Source organism: Chlamydotis macqueenii, chromosome 4 (assembly GCF_036417535.1).
Source record: "Chlamydotis macqueenii isolate bChlMac1 chromosome 4, bChlMac1.mat, whole genome shotgun sequence".
In the NCBI taxonomy this organism is placed as follows: domain Eukaryota; kingdom Metazoa; phylum Chordata; class Aves; order Otidiformes; family Otididae; genus Chlamydotis; species Chlamydotis macqueenii.
In genome coordinates, this window is record NC_141559.1 from 15,284,289 (window position 1) to 15,298,430 (window position 14,142).

The window sequence follows — 14,142 nt, forward strand, 5'->3', positions numbered from 1 at the left end:
ATATTCAAGGCTTCCAGAAATCTTTCTTCTCCAAGCTGTATATACATGTATCACCCTAAGAAGAAATAGTTAACTTGCAGGAAAAAAATGCAGAGAATAATGTTCTTTGCCTCTTGACATGCATGCCGTTGTAGTTCTGCAAGGGACCAGGCTGTCGCTCTCAGGAGCAGTGGGTTCCCCAACAGGCTTAGGGCTACTTTCAGCCATTTCTGTTTCTCACGGTAGTGTCGAAGGGGTGTGAGTGGAGCATTACTGCTGCACTCTGATGGTTATCTGCTTCTGGTAAGATCCACCAGAGTAAGGCAGGCACCCCCCAACAGGTATTTTGGGTCCTCCGGCACACTCAACACACAGGCAGTGTATTGTTAGGTTAAGGTCACATTTTCCATGTTCAGTGGAAGAATAGGGAACTCAAAGCCATTGCATTTTCAGTTTTTTACACATTTAAAATGTAAATGGGGTAAATAAGACACTCCTTTGAAACAATCAATGAGATCTTAATTATGTGGGAAGGGGAGAGAGAGAGAATAAAATGTTGGGAGTGAGACCAGGGAGGTAAATACACGGAGGAGAAAAATAATCATAGAGCATAGGCAATGTAAGCTGCAGAAAGAGGCCGAGGAGAAACAAATGTGGGCCTTACTGGATTAGGACTGCAGGAGGCAGGGAGATGGTTGGCAGGGAAAAAATGACGGCATGTGCATGCCCATCAGAAGGGGCTGCACAAATATCAGCTGGGGAGGAGCTGCTCTTCCCATGCTTTACACCGTCAAAAAGCAAGTGCAGTATTTCAGTATATGTTTGCATAGTGTATAACACAATGAAATTCCAGTCCTGATTACTATTAAAAGATAGTGTAGACAATCAAGAATCATCATGTTCAGGCCTCAGTAGGAAAGACAAGACAAGGTCTTGGCAAACCGCTGTCTGACCTAGTCTGTCACTCCTTATTTTGTTCCCAGTTATTCATTGTAGAGCTAATTAGTGGCATATTGTAGAACTGAGGTCATTAAGACTTAGACTTCTTTGCATCTTCTCCAGCTAATTTTAAAACCAACTAGAGTGTTTTGGTACATTTCCTTTTTTTTTTTTGTAGACAATGCCACTGTATTCAGAGCCCCCTTGCCCTTTATTCTGGCATTTGCACATTTTCACTGCTGGTTAGTAGGGCTTCCTTTCAATGCAGTGCAATGGCTGGGGATTTCCCAGTGTCAACGTGCTGCTGTTCCTTTTTCTGGATGATAGTCCTTGCCTGGAATAGGTGGAAGCAGTACCAGATTCTGCCCCACATGCTTCACATCAAAAGGACCTCACTTGTGTGTAGATTGAGAACAGAGCTGCACTAGAGAAAACATCAAGGATGACAGACAGCTCTGGAAAATCAAATCAGCTTTAAAGAGAAACACACAGCATTTAGCTGGCTCCGCACTGATAACAAGCATTTACAATCACTAGATCATGACAACTGCACCATGCAGGGATAATTGTCTCTTATAAATGGCACTGTAGTAAGGAAGAGACCAGTGATCTGTCTTTAACAGGATTATACACCACAAATCAACGATAAGGCAGGCATTGCTTCTCTGATTCACTTTCGTCAAAGATGAATGACCACAAGGCAAAGAAAAACAAAAATCAAAACAAAGCACGTAATATGTGGATGTTTTTCAGCCTAAAAAAAAATTTAGAAATTAATTATTTTGTGGACTGATAGACTGATACGTCTGAGCAATACAATCATAGAGAGAATGCGATGTTTATAACCTCATTTTGGCCTTAGTGTTCACTCTGCAGCATCCTGCACCACACAGCATGCAGGAGGCATTATACTGTAAGAGAGACAGGAGAGCAGATCCCTGACCATTTGCAATTACCAGAACCCTCGTGAGCACGTTCCTCTTGAGCCAGTGGTATTATTTTGGTATCCTGGATAAATCTCAGTTTGATTAGTTACATTCTAACTACTTAATTTGCCAAGAAGCATAGCTTTCATTGTCTTTAATTATTTGGAGATTAAAAATTGCATGTTTTTTTGGAGCATGATAACTACACATAAAATTCTGTATGCATACTGTGTTTTGCAGGCAAGGAGAAAGATACAGGATTTGAACCAAGGAACTTAAAATCAACATAAGGATGGAATGACCTTAGAACAGCATCTGGGGAACTGAGTTGAGGTAAAGGCTGGTAAGTGGGATGGGAAATGTGAATGTCAAGTAAAAGGAATGTATCTGTAAAGTGACAGATTATATAATTTGCTTTATTTTACATATGTCATGCTAGAACGTTCTCATGATGTTTGCAGTCTTAAAGGAATTTAAATTTCTTTCTTTTAGTGCCCTGGTATTGAAAAGCTTTAAAATGGGATTTTGCAGAGAGAGGGCTAGCAGGTTGTACCAGAATCATAGAAACCAAACAAGCTCTCTTTCCCCATGTATATTGCCTCTGAAAATGCCATATCCACAAGCAAAGACGAGAATGATTTATTTAATTAATCACAAGGCATGACTGTAATTTTATTTCTCATCTGAAAAATGAGAAATATGGTTCCAGCAGTACAGTGCCTCTTCTACACGAGAAACCAGGGACCTGTTTTGGGTACCTCAGACATCTGGGAACCTAGCCAAAAATTGGGAAAGTGCCTTAGCAGTTTTGTCAGCTGAATCCTATATCTGAACCCTAAACTGTTTCTTAACAGTATCTGTGTTTTCCCTAGAGTGTATCTCATCTGCACACTGACCAAGCTTGACCTATTTTGTTCAAGATTTGATGAGATCACAGTGCAAGCCTGTCTAACTGCAGGCCATAAATTGTTGTAATTCTCCATCTGGTTGCTCTCTGACAAGTGTATGCTTTGCTTAACCGGGGTGATAGAGTCTATCAGTGCTATTTTCTAGGGGCTGGTCCTTAGGCACATGAGCAGGGTGGGGTAGCTGTAGGGTTCCCCAGCCCGTAGGGGTCACATACTGTGCGACTGGACTTTGCAGAAGCTGGACCAACTGTGCCTTGGCTGTAAGGCCACTTTCAGATTGCAGGTTTTCAGCTAGAGTAAGGCAGCATTGCCATCTCTTGCTATTTGCAGTTTTCTGGCGGCCTTCTGTGGCGATGTCCACACTGTACAGATCCATGCCTGTAAAGATACTTTTAGACACCCAGATAAAATGCTTTACACTGAAAACTACTTTATACTGAGTTGTCTGAAAAGACAAATGGGTGCCTTAATTTTTCTTTTTTTTTTCCTCTCCCATTTTAAAGAGCCTGTGGTATTTAGAAAACTGTTTTCCTAAGTGTTGGTAAGCCATATAGTTCTTTCCTTTCTCTCTGACATCTTTAACAACAGCAGAATCTCTGGATATGCATAGCATGCTTTGATCCTATATTATTAGTGGGCTGAGATCATCACTTGTAATTCAGGTTGCCCAGTACTTCCTACATTGAGAGTATATTGATTTTATGTGTTTAGAATTTCATCAAACATTAATTGTCCTCAATGTGTGCTTCAGGCAGAATGTGGGTAGAAAATGTCAGCAACACAATTCAAGTATTTCTAAAAACAGGCTAAAGAATAACAATTTGATTTACCAGGGCTGAAAATATTAGAGAACATTTTTTTTTGAGAGACTCTAGTGCTCCTGTCCACTCAGGAAGAGCGATTAAATTTGGCAGGGAAAGGAAAGATGAATTTTGTGTCAAGATATGAGCTATGAGCTGTAAGCCAGTCTCAGTTTTGCAACTAAATATTGCAAAAACAGTTTTCACAATGGCTAGCTGCAGCATGAACCTGAGGAGAAAACAAAATCATTCTCCATTATTTGACCACTATTTGTTCTGTTTGCTGAATGAGACAGGGGTCTTTAGGAAGAACATGTATGAGCACGCAGTTAAAGACAGGTACCAGCATGTACCCAAATACTTAACTAAGATTATACCAGCAACACTAGTTTTGATTGGTTGCAACTTTTAAGTGTTTAGCTTTTTTTTTTTTCCAATTTTTACTTATAGTGAGGATTTACAGATGTGATTTATGAAATAGTGTATGAAGTGTAGAGGGGTTGCTTTCAAAGCTGCTCAAACTGATTTGTCAAAAATTTGGCTATTTTTGGTCAAGCAAGAAAATAGTGGAGCTTAAAATTGGTCTAAATGCTCTTGTCATGTGGGCAGCCTTTTTCCACACTTTGTGCGACTACCAGGATGTTTCAAACCTACAAGGTAATTTCCTCCTGAAAGTGCAAATGAAAACTAATACTGTATATGTACATTTATTGTCAGGGCTGTCTGTTATTCAGAACTCACCAAGAACCCATTGCCTTGGGCTGACTAATGAAATACTGATTTACTTACTCTCCAGAGTTCAGTTTCTTCCACATCTTAAGGAAAGAGCAAAGGAAACCCTGGAATTGGAGAATACAGGAATGAAAAAAACATGGGAATGCAGGCATACTCAGTGCACAGGTATTGTCTTCTTTAAGCCAGCTGAGCACAATTCTGCCTTTTGAAGAGTAAATTAATAATTTTTTGGTGGGATCCTTGTGATTCTTTGGCCTCTGTTGGTTCATGAACAGCAGAAGGGCAACAGGTTTTTTGCTTTTTACCATATAATGCAGTGTCCAACAGCTGCCTTTTCTAATATGCAGTGATCACACCAGCTCACTGAATTCCTCACTCCTATCACACTTTCTCCTAGTCTTCTGTATTCACCAGTGAGCCCTGCTCCTATGCTTAGTGTAGTTCTTCTAAAACCATGTTTGCAGTTGTGCTCAAAATGAAAGTATTTTTCCTTGGTTAAAAAAAAAAGCTCACTAAGTCTACCACAGTTTCATAACCACTTTAAACTGGCTGCAGCCAACAACACTATCAAAAAGATAAGTTTCGTCCTTTCCCCCACCTCAGTCCTGACCCTGCACAAGATCAGCACGAGGATTTGGACAACCACACAACAAACCAGATCAGGGAGCTGATCCAAATTAAAAATGAGCTTGGCCCCTGAAACATTTGTTTTCCCCAGCCAGATCAGTTCCCTAGGCCTGTTCAGTTCGCAGCTGCACCAACAACTGTGCCAGCACAAAGTGGGTGGGTGACATGGGGTTAGGGATGAGCAGCCGTTGTGGAGGAGGAAGGGTGGGACTGTTTTACTACTGACTTATGCAGCCAAAAGTGACACTGAACTCGGGCAATGTGACTTGCACCAGTTTAGAAAAATTGAAAAGTGGTTTCTAAATTACTCAAGGTAAGTACCATTTATATGGGGAATAAAAATAAGATATGGTTCCTTTTTCTTTTATGTTTTTAATCATTATATAAAATGGGCTGAGTATTTTGTCACAAAATATCAACAAAACATGGAAGTAAAGGCATGTATTTAGGTGCAGTATGTGTGATTTTGTCAATCTTCCAATGGTGTAGTACAATTGTCTCTTCTTTGGGTGTAAAGAAGGAGATAGAGCCCTGTATCCAGACAGTTACCATGGTTTGCCCAGCCTTCATCCATCGCTGCAATCCAGTCCTATCCCCAGGCCTCTTCAGCCCGTGGGTGCTAGTGCAATTGCCCAACTGTGGCACTCCCTCGCCCTGCGTAGCAAGCTGTGACACACAGCCACTCGCAGGGCACCAGCCTTTAGTGCTGGTTGTATGGCCAGTGCAACCAAGTGACCAAGTAGTAAGAGCTCAGGATTGCCAAACCACCTTTGATTTCTTTTCTCATAGAGTTATTAGCTTTAATTTTCTATCTGCCACCTGTCTGAATAAATTTTAATGTATCATTCTCTGGTGGTTTTTGCAACAAGATGTAACTGGGACAAGGACTGTAAGAACTTGAAAACAGTAATTAAAATGGGAGATAAGAATAATCTTAGCGGTGTCTTCCAAGAAACCAGTAATAAAGCTGGGTTATTCCAGTTATGCAAATCTTTTTAAGCTGAGTGACTGAAGAGAAATTTAATTTTAAAAGAACCAATAATGTTTGGCTACATGAAGTCCATTATCTCTTGCTGAGGTGATAGTTAGGAGAAAGTGAAATGACCTTCAAAACCTTCTGCGTGGATGCAGGCAAGATCCAAAGGGAGAGTTTCATTCTCTAGAAAGCACAATACCGGTGCAGTACAGCGGGCAGTGTGCTTCATGGCAGCATGTGATTAGCTGTCAGAACAGAGCGCAATCTCCCTTCTTTACCAGCAATGTAATATTGCTGGAGCAAAGTCCTTACGTCAGAGTCTATAAACAACCAATAAAAGAGATAAGGGAGTGCCCTCCTTAGTACTTTGTTTCGGCCGAAACCTTTTGGATTCATAACTTTTAATAAGGATCTTGGCAGCTTTAGCTGGGTACATTAATCTTAAGAAAGTAATGAATTTTGGTCTGAATCCTGTCATCTCAAGGGTGGAAAACATGAACAACCATTCAATCTGATCAAAGATCTTTCTGGTATCTGCAGATAGATTTATGGCAGAAGCCTTATTTAATGTAACAGAGAGAAATACTTGTAATAACTTTGTAAAACTATCAGTTGTGCATTTATTCTCTATAAATCCCACTTAATCATGGTGGGCCAGTTTAGGAAGAATTTCTAATGGTGAAATAAATTCTTTATTCTTTTGCATATGAGAGTGAGTCAGGAAACTAAGGCAAGTCCCAAGCAGACATTTGACTCTACCGAGACAAACTCATGAAGGGTTCATTCTAGTAAGTGGCTGGACACACCGAAGCAGGAGTATAGAGAACCCTCATGTCACAACTTCTGTCTTCAGGGCCTTTCACAACTTAGTCCCTCTTTGTTTGTTTGTAACATACACAGTGCCAGCTCAAAGCTTTTCTTCAGTGAGGGAAAACTGAATCTTAGCACTCAAGGATGAGGATAGATCAACTTCTGGCATAAAACAGCTTACTTTGGCTTTCACTGGGGGATGCAGAAATCACTTTTGCGAGGATGGCACCAGAACACTTTCCCCAAGCACCAGCCTCCCTAAACAGCTCAAGGTGCCACCACCCTGATAATTCTGCATCCCCGTGAAAGTGCTGACGATGGCCCTTTGTGCTCAGCCCCACTCCATCAGCCTTGGGCAGGTGCTTGGGGCTGCTGAGGCTGCTGCACTTCTGCTGCTGGGGAGCAGGAAGGGAGAGAGGTGGAGGGTAAGAAGAGCAGCCCTGTTACTGCAGCTGCCCACAGCTGCCAGCAGAGCGCTTGGCAGTACAGGTGGGCAGTAAAGAGGGTGGGCAGGAGGGCCACTGGGCCCTCTTTAATGGGGACGGGTGTCAGGTGAGCTGCTTTGCTGCTGCTATCATTTTGCTGCCCCATTCAGTCTGCTTCTGGAGGCCACAGTTCAGGCAGCCCATGCCACTGTACCACTTCTGCTGCCGTGGAGGACTGAAGCATTTGAACTAGCTCAAACCCAAGTGCCTTTCTTGATAGTGGAAATCAGCTATGAACTCTGTGCTACTGTGGCTAGACGGGTCCTTGTATCCAGATAGGTTTGGAAAGCCATAAGCAGCTCTGCACAGTTATAATGACCTCCTAAAAATACTCCTTACCTTCTCCCACATGCTGTCTTCTGCCTGAGGCGTCTTTCCCAAACAGATTTGTGTAGTTGCTAAACAGTCTGCATATCCTATTTTAATAATGCTGAGGTGGGAGGTTTGTTTAATACCTCACCTATTCAAAGACGAAGCAGACAAGCCATGAAGGATAGGGGTTGATAAATTTTACCAGCCAGCCCAGGAAAGAAGAAAATAATGAAAGCAAGTATCCTTAGAAAGCTATTATTTTTCTTTCTCTTCTCTCTGGAAATACTGTTGGTATTTTCCCACGCTAGGGCAACACCATAATGGCTAAAAAGAAAAGTACTCCAGTGATTTTAATGTAAATAATAAATTATGTGTTTGATACAATTTAATTATCTGTGAAACTCTACTTTCTGGCAGAAAGCTGTTATACGTAAAGGTGATGCAAAGTTACCGAGTTTGGAGCTAAACTGTCTCCAGGAGGCACTCTCTATCCCTGCAACCTCTTGAATAAGCCACAGGAAGCCTGGCTGAGGTTAACAAGAAATACTAAATCATAATCTGCATATAAACTCTGATTTTAGAGGCAGATTGAAAGCTAATAGTAGCACTAGCAGTATTAGAGGTACTATTTCTTAAATATTTGTTACACAATGTAATAGTGTAAAATATGCAGCATAATCATTATCTTTTAGCACTCTGCCTTCTGATAAGCTGTTTCTGAGACACAGATTTTAAAGGTGATTAGGCAGGTGCTTGGTGAGATGTTAAAAAGTGTATAGGAGATTACACTTTCCTTTGAGAATGTTATTAGAAGTTTATCTATGAAAGTGCCTTGCAGGCTTTATGACTGATGGTTGGGGCTTGGACTAGATGACCTTTAAAGGTCCCTTCCAACCCAAACTGTTCTATTCCATGATTCTGTTGTGTTCTATGGTGTCATTGGATCGTACACCTAATCTGATGAGAAGTCAGGCTGTTTACAGAAGGGAAGGTTCTTTTCTTTCTTCATTGCCCCAGTCTCATGGCCTGTTTTCCTTGCACCAGTCTGAATGATCATGTAGTTGCAGAGTAAAAAGAAGGAAAAAAAAAGAGTTCTCTGTCGCCCCTTGAGACAGCACAGTTATACAGCCCAATGCAGAGGAGAAGAGCTGTTACAGGAATAGCATCAAGCCAGATACCCAGGTGTACGTGCCCCTCTGCTCTCCTTTTTTCAGTTTCTTCACGTTATTCAGAAAAGCTAGGCAGATGCTAATGATGTCTAATTAGGGCATATTAAAAGTAGCCAATGGAGTTAGAAGTGGTGAATGTACAAGTAAGACACGGCTGATGCTACCCACACACAGAGTACTGGGTTTGGACAGCTAGCTATGAGTTGAACATCCTAAAGTGGGCGGCAGACTTGAAGTTTTGACTCAGCTGTGTACCAAAGAAGCCCAGCCAGGGAAGCCTCGTGGCATGTTTGACCATGGCACGCTGTTTCTGCTTGCTCTCTGGTCTTCTCACACAACTGATCTGTCTGGAGGCAGTTCTAACCAGCTCTCTTCTGTTATTAAACAGCAGCAAAAGGCCATACTAGGCTATTTTATAGCCCTTTTTAGGTAAAGGAGCATATTAATGTGATCCTCCCCAAGCCTCAATGTAAGCAGAAAATAATTTAATTCTCTCATGCCGAAGCGAACCAACCAGTCAACCCTAACAACAACAAAAGCAGTAAAAACGTGGTTCTAACAAGACACCTGACAAACTGCAGTGCTTCCCTAATTACCTTCCTGTCATATCTGTTTAGTGTGAATCATGCACTGAATTGATACTGGAGCAATGAGGATCCAGCGGATGGAGCTTGCTGCCCGCTGCAGTCCTGCCAAGTCAGCCTGCAGAGCAGAGCAGAGCAGACCTCGGGCATACGTAAGGCCTTTTCCATGTATTTCTCTGTGTGAGACTGGATCACCGAGACTGCCAAGCTCTTGGGGCAGACACGAATGCTGCATCCACCACTCTTGACCCGGGACACTTGGCCCTGATTTAAGCACTCCCACAGTACAAAAACCAGTAGCAGTCTCATGTTTCTTCTGTACCTTGCTTGCAAATACCTTCATTACACTGACAAAATTTAAAGACATTTTAGTTTGTCTTGAGATAAACCTTTGCCAGATACATCTGCAGCCCAGTGCTGCACTGTATCTGTGCGTGACTGCACGTAAAAAGAAAAGTTTACTTGCTAGCTGTAATTGTGTACAGTACAACCGCAAAATACAAGTTAAAGCTCATTACCAAAGTGCACTCATCTTGAATCATTTAAGCTTCAAAACTTCAGCAGTAAAACACTAATTTTATTCCAGGCTTCCCCCATCAACATTATGGCATCATTCTGTGTAGGAGTTCCTCTTTATGCTTCTGTTGTAGCATGCTACCTAACAAGGTAGTACAGTTTCCCTGTTTGCAATTTATGTAGCATTTATGTGACAAAGAAATGGATTAATTTTAGATTATGAAGTTAGAAAGAAGTGCTGATAACCTCACAGCCATAAAACTGTATTTTTACTGATGCTATCATGCTCCTTCTGTGACCCTGGGCAAGCCATTCCAGTTGTGTGTCTTCAGGCTCGTAATGCACCTGGGTGGGCAGGTGGGTAACTCCGGGACTGCTGTTCATCTGGTAGAAGTCCCAGGGCCTTAACTTCTCTGGGCCTCAGTCTTGCTGAGTTTTAGAATGAGGTTAATACCCTACCCAGAACTTCATATATGCGTGAAAATTTACTGGCATAAGTACACAGATGCAATTACGCCAATATAGGTGCATCGTAATATTGTGCCATGTAGAAACATCTTGCACTTCTTACTTCATATCTCCTTCCAGGAATGATGACTGTGTAAAAGCGAAAGTATTTGTTAAAGAATCAGTTTCAGTTCAATCCTCCTTGCGCTACGCCCATCTGAGTACTGTTAAGATTCCTGTAAATGTAGCAGGCAAGAGAGACTTACTGTCCCTCAAGCGGGCTGCGAACTTGCAGCTAGATCCACTTTTGAGCAGACTCTGGCAGATTCAGATAGAGTTCAAGTTCCTTTTCGAGGGCTATGGGGGTGAGGGCTGGAGGGGTGAGACTTCACTGCTCTATCTGACTGCACAAGAAGTCTTGTGCACTTTTCATAGGTTTACTTGCATAAATGAGGAGTAACTGCAACAGTACCTAGGACCAGGATGAGGCGCACAGATGAAGGACCTGGGGACAGAGAGTGGTCAGTTATGGAAGGTATTCTAGCGATTACTTCACTATTAAGAATAGGCTACGTTGGGGTCAGAGCAAGAGGTGGGATGCAATCCCGCTCCATCAGAGCGTTGCAGGAATTGACTTTCGCTGCCAGTCTTCGCTGCTGGAGCTTTCCTTAGAGCCCCAGCTGCCGGACTGCCTCAGCCGCGCTCCAGCGGGTACATAAGCGCCGTTTAAGCCTCCGCCGGCCCCAAGGACCCAGGCTGGGCCCTTGGGGCTAACGCAGCGGGACGGGGGTGAATACGGCCACCCCAGCGCCTGGCCGCGCTCCCGCTGGCAGGGCCGCGCCCGCGGGGCGGCCGCTCGCTCGGCGGCGGGCGCAGCGCTCCTAGCGGGGCCCGGCGGCCCCGGCCGCGCGCGGCGGGGGCGGTAATTTGGAGAGGATCCCTTGCCGGCCCGGTGCGTGAGTGAGTGTGTGCGTGTGCCGGTGCGCAACGCGCTGGCAGCGGGGCGAGCGGCGGCCGGGCGGCTCCGCCTGCCTGACGCCAGCGAGACCAGATCAATCCAGGCGCGGAGGCAGCGCGGGGCGGCCCCGGCCCCCCCCGCCCCTCACCGCCCGGCAGCCGGTAACAACTTCGCGTCCCCTCGCCTCTCTCCGCTGCCCCCGCCGGGCGGCCGTGCCTCCCTCCTCCTTCCCGCTCCCCCGGGTGGTTCCTCCCGGGCCGGGGGGCAGCGGCTCCTCCGCGCCGCGAAGGGAGCGCAGCTCGGCTCTCGTCTTCCTCCTCCTGTTCTTCTCCTCCCCGGCATGATGGCGTCCCTCCGGCAGCCCGGGGGAGACCCGGCGCTGCTTCCCCGCCGGCCGCTCCCGGTTGGAAGTTTGTGGGTAGGTGCCGCGGCGGGCCCGGCGGTGGGAGAGCCCTTCCTTCCCCGCCGGGAAGCCGCCCTCCTCCTCGGCGAACCCTGCGCCGGCCCCGGGCCCATTGTGCGCCCCGCGGGGGGACGCGGCGGAGCCCCAGCCGGACGGGGCAAGGGCCCGCCTTTGTTTTTTTGGGGGAGAAGCCTTTCGCTTCCTACCTCGGCCGATCCGCACCCCTGTCCGTTTAATGTTTTTGAGTTCCCCCTCTTCCTCTCCCTTTCTTCTTTCTTTCCGCAGCCCCCTTCCCCTCCTTTATTTTTTTTTTTTTCCCCCCTTTAATGACAAATCTGTGCTTAGAGGTCAAGGAAAGTTCACTTAATTTTTTTTTTTTTTCTCCTTGTTAGAAGGTTTGGATGCCTGAGATTTTCCCCTTCTCGCTGTAGTTTCTTCATATACTTGGGCTCTACAGCCAAATAATTTTATCCTGAATATGGATCTTTAAAGCTTATTAGAATGTACTGGTGTGGAAGTATTCAGTCATGCATCGAAAGGGTCTGGGCCAAATCCTGACTTTTTGTCTTTTTATAAACAGAAGTCAGTGGGAGTTCTGAGTGAGGAAGGGTTGCTGTGCTTGCTCTTTTGTTAGTAGATTAATCTGAAGAAGATACGTTGTCTGACCTTACAGTTTGCTTTTATGGTATCTAAACAATTAGAGCTTATTCTGGAAAATCATTATTTTGCTGTATTTTAGGAAAAAAAAATGATGCTCACAGCATGTAAAAAAGCTAGCAGTTTTATTTAGGGAAGGAGCAGTGTTGTTAGATCCAGGTGGGGAGGAGTGAAAGTAAATGTGTATTTCAGATGCAAGCAAATGGAAAAGATCATTGCGTGAAGCATGTCGGTATTTAATGGATGTCAATGTTTAAAGATGTGGCATCTTGAAACTAATGTGCGTAAGAAAAAGCTGTATTTCAACCATGTCATAGCTGATGGTTCAGATCTCTTTTGCATACAGAGAAATCAGAAAGAGATAACTGTTTGATTTTTCTCCCACTAACAGTTATGTGTGTTTTTAAGCAGCACTTGAGAATGAGACTAAAAACTGAAGCTAACCCAGCCCACAGAGACCGGTTTTCTTTGGAGGTGTGTGTCCGTAATTCTGCTGGTCTTCGTGTAGCTAACTGTCTGCACCTTGTCCTATCAAACAATAGGAGCAAATTGTGTGAGGGAACCTGAGGTGTTAGTGTTGACTTATTTTTTTTCTTGTCAGTAATTACTCTGCTGAATTATGGGAGATGAGCTTGTTAGTTGCAACTGATTAATACTCATTTTATTTTCCTATTGCATCAGAAAACAGTGTTACGAAGCTTTTTAGAGGTTCTTGTTGGATTTTAGTACAAGTTTTGAGTGCTTGCTTTGTTACTGTGACTGGAAGAGCATCAGTATGAAAATGAAAGATGCCCAGCCCTTTTTGAAGTTCTTGCTGTGGTCTCAGGGATGAAATCTTGCAATTTACTTGAGATTGTAAGTAGGCGCTTGAGAGAAATTTCCCTTGATTTGGGTGATCCAGAAGCCTTCCACAGCTACCAGAGAGGATCAGTTCAAGGCGTGATCAGGTTACCCGAAGGGTAGGGATTTGTCCTTGCTTCAGTTTTGACCCCATCAACCATTGGGTATGTAATCAAATACATTTTTTCCTACTCTGTCCTGTGCAGCTTGCCTTTTTGTGTACCCTTGAAGATGTGATGATCCAATACATTTAAGAAAAGTAACTGAATAAACAGATGGAAATCTTTCTGTATAAATATTAACTATCAAATCAAATGTTCGAAAGCTGATGAGTTTAGTGTTTGCTTTTCCTCTGTAGTTTGAACACAAAGTAAAGAGATGGATGTAAAGAAAAGCAATACAAAGGTTAATAAAAGTGCTATTTGTGTTTCTGAGTACTGGAAATTATTCAGATTAAATTATGAGTTTCTTAGCTTGATAAAAATGTTTAAATTTTAAAAATGAAGGGGTTGTGTTTGTTTGGTTTTGTTTTGTTTTGTTTTGTTTTTTAAATTGAAGCATGAATGCGCTGCATGCTACATATAGCCAGTGTTCTGTCAGAGTGTTCTGCTCTATGAAGGCCAAGTTGTGTGTGTAAAATAAAAGCTCATTTGAGTCTTACAAGCCTAATGGAGGCATCATCTCAGCTTTATAAATAATGTAAGTTGTGTATAATGTGGAGTCCCCAGAGACTGCAGAGAAAGCATCATTACCAGCCTTTTCAACCTGCTGGAGATCTTAAATTGATTTACAGCACTGAACTGGTGCAAAATGATACATCAGGATGACACAGGGTCAACCTGTAAAAGTCTATGATGTGAGCCTGTTAGTTCAGTCATCATAATTAAACCATATTATGAGGGCAGTGAAGCAAGTGTCTGTGACATGTCCCACTGTGCTTCAGATACGGGTGGTTTAAGAATCAAATAAAGAGAGCACCGTGTTTATTATTTAGGTTATGCAAAGAGCAGTCAAAATTAAAGCTTGTGGCCCTGTGCAGAATAAATACTGAACCAATTTAGGTTGACTCTT

General features: G+C 43.5%; 1 protein-coding gene across 4 annotated transcripts in view; it reads left to right on the forward strand.

Annotated features, from left to right (window-relative positions):
* The first annotated feature begins 2,091 nt into the window (after positions 1 to 2,091).
* Positions 2,092 to 14,142, forward strand: part of SMAD1 (SMAD family member 1) — a 57,839-nt gene continuing 45,788 nt past the window's right edge. Inside the window, exons 1-2 of one of the 4 annotated variants that reach the window (XM_086747153.1) lie at positions 2,092 to 2,177; positions 9,284 to 9,402. The gene's annotated coding sequence lies outside the window, so the exon portion shown is untranslated. Of the gene's footprint in view, positions 2,178 to 9,283; positions 9,403 to 11,098; positions 11,166 to 11,185; positions 11,333 to 11,463; positions 11,590 to 14,142 lie in introns of those variants that run through there. The other 3 variants (XM_086747155.1, XM_086747154.1, XM_086747152.1) reach the window with 3 other exon arrangements.